The sequence below is a fragment of the Biomphalaria glabrata genome, chromosome 3, assembly GCF_947242115.1.
Source record: "Biomphalaria glabrata chromosome 3, xgBioGlab47.1, whole genome shotgun sequence".
Lineage (NCBI taxonomy): Eukaryota > Metazoa > Mollusca > Gastropoda > Planorbidae > Biomphalaria > Biomphalaria glabrata.
In genome coordinates, this window is record NC_074713.1 from 4,829,388 (window position 1) to 4,837,390 (window position 8,003).

Sequence of the window (8,003 nt, forward strand, 5' to 3'; positions counted from 1 at the left end):
TTGTCTAAATGTCTCGGTCGACGGTACGAAAAGAGTTGACCATTTCACTAGTTTACAGTTTGAAGATTAAACTCGGATGATTGTGTTGATGAAGCGTGCAATGACTGCTCAGATGGCAGTCCGTACTATGAACTTATAAAGGGGAAAAAAAACAACAACACCTACTCTACCGTGACGTGACTGTCTGCTTCCTCTTCATCAATCCACGTCATCTTAGAGGCTCATCGCTCACGTCACGTGTTTGTTCAATAAAACGCTGTTTTGGCGTCATCGGTGACGTAAATCTCGTTTTCCAACGCGGACACGCGTTCTCGTATGTCACAATGTGGGATGTTTGGTTTGGGGTCTGTCGGCCTGTCAAACAGACATCTCAACCATCAAAACAGTACATCAATTTTATGTTAGTTTCTTTGGAGTCATTACTTTTTTTTTTATGGTTACCAGCGGATTTCTTTTGTAGGCTGTTTTCCTTCTCTGTCCTTCTTGTAACCCTTTTCTCTCTTTCTCTTTCTCTTTGAGTTCGTCTTCTCCTCATACATCCATTACCCCCCTCCTCCTCTCTATACACTGTTTTCACTCCTTCACTGTTTTATCTTTCTCCATTTCTGTCTCTATCTCTGTGGGCTCGACTTGTCCTAAAAGACCCATTACCTTTCTCTGTACCTCTCTCTCTCTCTCTCTCTGTGTGTTTCTGTCTCTTTCTCTCCGCATTTTCCACTTTCTTTCTTTCTCTCTCTCACTGCTCCCTCCTTTCTCTTTCCTTACTCTCTATCTCCCTTTCTGCCTTCCTCCTTCTCTTTCTCTTTGTCTCTCTGTATCCCTCACATTCTTATAGATGCATACTACACTTCTTAGTATAAACACACAGTAACCACACATCACAGGCGAACACTTCAACAGTGCTTAAAGTGTTATACTAACGACTTTTTTTTTTGACATGACACACACACACACACACAAATACACATATACACACAAAGAGATTACACCAGATCACAACTGTTCAATGAAGCTACTTCCCCAGGCACATTGATAATTCTTATTTTCGCTGGAGTCATTCAAGCGTGACATCTGTTGGACGGTTGCCAGGACAACCAAGGTAAAACAACTAACGCGGCACAGAAACAATCTTCAATGAAAAATAACTAGAAGATGGACACGAACATTTGCGCGGGAATTATACTTTATCTTCTTATATTAGGAAACGTCTGTAAATGATAAGATAAGCAACGAAGTATGTTGGAGGCCTATTAACATAGGAAGTTATTTAATAAAGGTAAATGGCGTACACCATTATATACAGTATACAGTAACTTCTGTACTGATGCTGGGAGTCTGGCAATAGTGGAGAGCGTTAGAAGGGGGGGGGGGGGGGAAGGAGAGGCGGCATGGCGGAAGTAAGGGTTAGTATCCATGACAACTCAAACAGCCACAAATCAAAAAGATCACGTCTGCCATATCATCAAAGTACCATCATAAAGGCGATGCTCATTGACAGGTTATGGATTGAGAACCATCTGCTACAACCATCAGCAGACGAGATGCGGGGGTGTAGGTGTTGAGAAAGATCATATATATATATATAAAGAAAAAAAAACCGAGACAGCGAGGGTGAGAACGAGGGCGAGAACGAGAGTGAGAACGAGAAACAACGAGAGTGAAAACAATCAGCAGACGACCAGTCTCTTATTTTCGTTACATCAAATTACACGCGAAGCTCGGGAGATCTACTTCAGGGTGAAAAGGTTGATGATGACACTGGCGAAAGATGTCATGTGTGACATGTGATGACATATTGACATGAAATATTTTCTTGTGGAAGAGGAAGAAAACTCCGAAGCTCTTCTACCCGTGAAGAAGAGATAAGAGGAACATCCTTAAGAAAAAAAATTATCAAAAAAATACATTATCAATATTCTAAGTGAGATTTCAGAGTTGAGTTCATCAAAGTAATTTTGTTCACATTTTGATTTTTTTCAACGCCTCTATTCAATTTCTAGCTCCGTGAAAACATCAAAAACCTGGTGGACGCGATTCTCGAAACAGTAATAACGAGTTTCCATGAAATTTGACAGTTGCTGTATACAGTTGGGAAAAGAATACTAGCTCGTTGGCCACACTGGGAAAACTCTGGTTTGACAGATATGATTTTATCAAAAAACAATTTTAAATTTGTTTTTTAATCAAACATTCATTAATTGTTAAGAGAAAAACACAATCATTCTATATATAAGTTGTATGAAGGAGGTATTGTCTTTTTGACACAATGATTGTAAATGATTATCATTCACTTAAGGCATTTTTTCCTATGCTTTTTTCTTCGAAATGATTGAAAATATCAGTGGAACCCTTTTTTTTTGGGTCACCCAATCTAGCAGGGGCCAAAACTATAGCTCATTACGCCTGTAGGTTAATCTAGTACCGAATATCCACTACGATATGGCTCTAGTAAAACAATCTGAAGCTAGTTCATAAAGTTATGTATATATGGCTCCTTCTGTCTCGGAAGACGATGGATGTGCCCAGATGAGTCACTGGCTTTGGTTACGTCTTGAGATGGAGAAAAAATCTGGAGTGACTGATCAAGCCGATTCTGGAGCGGCAGAGTTTTGCCACAGTTCGTGCATCTGTCCCAGGGCTAGCTGACAGGGCAGCTTTCTTTTTCTTTCTCTTGACTGATGCAGCTTCGTTTCTTTTGCACTGGGCAAAACAAACGCGTATTATATAGCCCACAATCATGTGACAATGCTAGAGTGATATTGGTACAACTAGAAGCTAAGGTCTAATCAAGATTAGCTAATGGACATTAAAGGAACCCGTAAACATGAATGTGAAGGGCAGAGGGGGGGGGTAACCTTTCGAGCGGAAAGGTGAAAGTAAGTTGAAAGCAGTTCCAGTTGAAAGGTCACGATTCGGACTTAAAATCTTTCCCACATTTTTAGTCGTCGTGGTGAAGTAACACAGGGCATCGCTTGGTGTAAAGCCGGCACTGAGTCATTTGTTATCCCATCAGCTGTTTTTTTGTATGTAGAACTCTGCATGTTTGTTTTTTATCGAAACAGTTTACATTTATTTCTAGATGCTCGAGTCACGTGGCTGAGTTCTGCGTGTCCCTAAGGTCACATCTCATTATCATTTAATCACCTTGAAAAAAGACTTCTGCCGAGACGGCGGTGTCAAAGGTCACGACAACCCCCAGTCAAAGGTCACTAACCTTTCCTTTGAATAGTTGGAGTGTGAAGTTTCGCAAAAAATAAACAAAACCCCGAAATGATGACGTGATGCCACGGTAACTTGCAACGACGAATTTTTGTTTCTGGGTTTGTCAGAAGTCATGGTTCTTGGTTTGTTTTTTAAATTATTACATACATTTATTGCATCTTCAGGAATTCCAAGTTTTTAAAAATTAATTTTTGGTTCTATTTTGAAAGATTACCATTCAATGTTAATCCCAGTAGACCATTGTTTTGTTACCATAAGTTTTTCTGTATGTCTAGTCTGACCTTGAAATAAATATACAGGCCACCATCAAATAAACTAATAGTTAAATTATTTTGTTTTATTGATTCGTGCCTTGTCAGGTTCAATGATTAATTGTGCCAAGTTTTTAAGTTGAACCGAGAATGGGAAATGGGAGAAAACAACGTGTTCAACCTTTTCCCAGACAGACAGACAGACAGAGTGAGCTTTGTAAAAGAGAAGATGATTAGCCCTACGCGTGCCTCCAGGCCAATCTAGTCATTCATGTTAATCAACTCATTGGTCTTCATGGTTGGCTAAGGCAACCCATTCCATGCTCTAATACAACTATGGAAAAAGGAGTTTTTGTACAAATATGTCCCAACTTTCTGAATGGACAACCACCCAGTTCAAAGTGACCAAAAAGATTCCCTGAGAATGCCTTGTCCAATCGTACTTTAATACGTGCTTGTTCTCCACAGGTCAAGATGTCCATTGTGTAGTCCATTGTATCGGAAATTCATACAATAAGTTCAGTTTATGATCATTAGAAGTCAACACTTGAGTATCATTTTTATTGCTATAGCGTTGTTATTGTTACAGCGTTGTTATTGTTATAGTGTTGTTATTGTTATAGCAATGTTATTGTTATAGCGATGTTATTGTTATAGCGATGTTATTGTTATAGTGTTGTTATTGTTATAGTGTTGTTATTGTTATAGCGATGTTATTGTTATAGTGTTGTTATTGTTATAGCGATGTTATTGTTATAGCGATGTTATTGTTATAGTGTTGTTATTGTTATAGCGATGTTATTGTTATAGCGATGTTATTGTTATAGTGTTGTTATTGTTATAGCGATGTTATTGTTATAGTGTTGTTATTGTTATAGCGATGTAATTGTTATAGTGTTGTTATTGTTATAGCGATGTTATTGTTGTAGTGTTGTTATTGTTATAGCGATGTTATTGTTATAGTATTGTTATTGTTATAGCAATTGTATGAGAAAGCGATGGGAAGATATAGAATTAACCGTCCTGTCACTGGAAGAGATTCTGATAAAAAGACAGTGAGAAATGGAGGAAGACTATCAACAGATCATGTGTGGTGCCCCAACGTCTCAACAGATTAAGGGATAGGTCATGGTGAACATTTTAATGAGTGTTTTTGTATTTATCTCCAGATCATCTGTTCCTCTCATAATTTAGTGTTGAAGACAAAAGAAGCGGAAAGAATTGCTGGAAATTTTTTATAATTAAATGTGAATTAATTTATAACTTCATTATTTTAAAGTGAGATTATTTTTTGAGTATAGTAGAATTCCTGTATTCCACTCTGACCTTAGAGGAAACTTCGTTGAAACGTCTGGGTGGGTGGGGAAAAAGTTGGATATGGCTCAAATAATTTTCCTAGAAATGTCACTTGACTGTTGATGTAAAAGTTGGGAAGAGAAATACTAACTCCATGGCCACTTTTTTTTTTACTCAGAGAAAGAGATTGATTGAAATCATTTATACTAAACAGAAATGTCCAACGTATAAAAATAACTACTGAAGCCTGATCAAGCTAAGGTAACTCTACTCTACCTGTCTTGACAGTTTTTGGCAGACGGAAGTGACGTTCAACACAGCCCGCTATGACGTCATTCCCCGTAAAAAAAAATATTAGATTCTGTTCAAGGACACATTTAATCTCAGTCTCTTGCGAAATATTTGGGTTATCTTAGGAGTCAGGCCTCCTTTCTGGTCTGATCTCCGACCTCCCCCCAACCCTTGGTCAATAAGCTGAAATTTAACTCGCTTCTGTCAAATTATCATATTTGAGGATAAATATGTGTGTGTGTTCGCGTTGGTCAGTATTATAGTCACTGATAGCCGGCGGCTGCTTGCGTGTGTGTGTGTCGTCCTGAGCGAATGTTTCTCTACGACTGAAAGGATGTAGAGATAATAGATTGCTTTAGCTTTAAAATATATTGCAGGCGTATCTTTTTCTTTCTGTCTCTCTCACTCTTTCTCTCCCAGACCTTCCTCCCACTCTTTCTCTCACTCTTCTTCTCCCAGACCTTCTTCCCACTCTTTCTCTCACTCTTCTTCTTCCAGACCTTCCTCCCTCTCTTTCTCTCACTCTTCTTCTCCCAGACCTTCCTCCCTCTCTTTCTCTCACTCTTCTTCTCCCAGACCTTCCTCCCTCTCTTTCTCTTACTCTTCTTCTCCCAGACCTTCCTCCCACTCTTTCTCTTACTCTTCTTCTCCCAGACCTTCCTCCCTCTCTTTCTCTCACTCTTCTTCTTCCAGACCTTCCTCCCTCTCTTTCTCTCTTCTTCTCCCAGACCTTCCTCCCACTCTTTCTCTCACTCTTCTTCTCCCAGACCTTCCTCCCTCTCTTTCTCTCACTCTTCTTCTTCCAGACCTTCCTCCCTCTCTTTCTCTCACTCTTCTTCTCCCAGACCTTCCTCCCACTCTTTCTCTCACTCTTCTTCTCCCAGACCTTCCTCCCTCTCTTTCACTCTTCTTCTACCAGACCTTCCTCCCTCTCTTTCTCTCACTCTTCTTCTCCCAGACCTTCCTCCCTCTCTTTCTCTTACTCTTCTTCTCCCAGACCTTCCTCCCACTCTTTCTCTTACTCTTCTTCTCCCAGACCATCCTCCCTCTCTTTCTCTCACTCTTCTTCTTCCAGACCTTCCTCCCTCTCTTTCTCTCTTCTTCTCCCAGACCTTCCTCCCACTCTTTCTCTCACTCTTCTTCTACCAGACCTTCCTCCCTCTCTTTCTCTCACTCTTCTTCTCCCAAACCTTCCTCCCACTCTTTCTCTCACTCTTCTTCTCCCAGACCTTCCTCCCTCTCTTTCACTCCTCTTCCAGACCTTCCTCCCACTCTTTCTCTCACTCTTCTTCTTCCAGACCTTCCTCCCTCTCTTTCTCTCACTCTTCTTCTCCCAGACCTTCCTCCCTCTCTTTCTCTCACTCTTCCTCTCCCAGACTTTCCCCCCTCTCTTTCACTCCTCTCCCAAACCTTCCCCCCTCTCTTTCAATCCTCTTCAGACCTTCCCAAATCTCTCACTCTTCATAAGGTCATTGGTAACAAACCAAAACCATTTGGACAGCTCGAAAGATACAGCCATAAGAAAGCTAAAAAGATTTTAAAATAAAAAAAAAATACACCTTCTAGGTCTGAATTTGGAGATTTTTTAAAATGTTATTTTGTCATTGCAAAACAGTTTAAAATGTTTTTTAGAAAGAACGTCAGACAGAAAGAAAGACAGAAAGAAAGACAGAAAGAAAGACAGAAAGAAAGACAGAAAGAAAGACAGAAAGAAAGACAGAATGTACAAAATGTCATGTACCCATAAGGGTTATTTTAATATTCTTTCTTTTGTTACGCCCTAAGAACTTCCCACCCTGGTCACCCCTCTGGATAGTAACAACTAATTCAATAACATTTTTATACAGTTTATGTCAACTCTGTCTGTCTGTCTGTCTGTCTGGTGAAAGGTTTGTACACGTTTTTTATCCCACACCCAGTCTTGTATCAAGTTGAAAATTTGCACATTTTTTACCATAGACATAAATAAATATAGACTGGCCGATTAAAGAGTTTTATAAAACGAACATTTGTGACTTGCAATTGTGTGTACTTTATTATACAGCATTTATGAGCAGTATAAAAGTTAAGTATTCATATCTATTTCAGCCACAACCTATATAAGTATTACAATATTTTCACTAGTGTTTTGTTTAATCTCTAAGAATGAAGATCATGCAATTTTTCATAATTCGGAAATCCGAATACAATAGATATACATGTTTTCAAGTTACATGAAGTTACTTCCTTCGGCCAGTCTATATTTATTTATGTCTATGTTTTTTACTTATACCTGACATAACAAGAATCAGTAAAAAAAACAACAACAACAACCAAACAAACAACAAATTAATTAATGAATTTACTATTGGTAATTAATTATTTTGTTTGGTATCTAACAAAGAAAAGAAATCGTACTTGGCAGAAGTTGTGGTATAAGTTGAAGTAGTCCTTTCGTGGAGGATTGAGCCCTGATAGAAAAAGTAATTAAAAAAAAATTCATTAAAAAGGCGATCACAGTAACATTGACACAGATACACCCTTATTCCACACCACACCCCCTTCCTTTTTTCCCAACTGGTCCAGACAAGTGAAAGGATCATAACGCATTGAGAAAGCTAAAAGCGTAAAACTGCGCTAAACACAAAAACAACTGGTAGCAATATTTCTAATCGCGCAGATTTATTATTGTTAGTCTAGATCAAGTACAAATTTAATTACATGGCTGGTCTAAATTAATTGATAAATTTTTATAAAGTTGTTTTTTTTTTAAAGTATTTTTTCCCTTGTTTTTCTTCTGTTTTAAAGCTAAGATTGTATAAGGTCAACATTTCCAGTTTGACAGTTGCAGACTGGCATTTCCCCCCCCCCCTTTTTTAGACCTATGTTTTTGTCACGTGTTCTATTATCCAATCAGTATGGCCCCCATATAGACACGTGACCACTTGACTCCATCATGGAGCC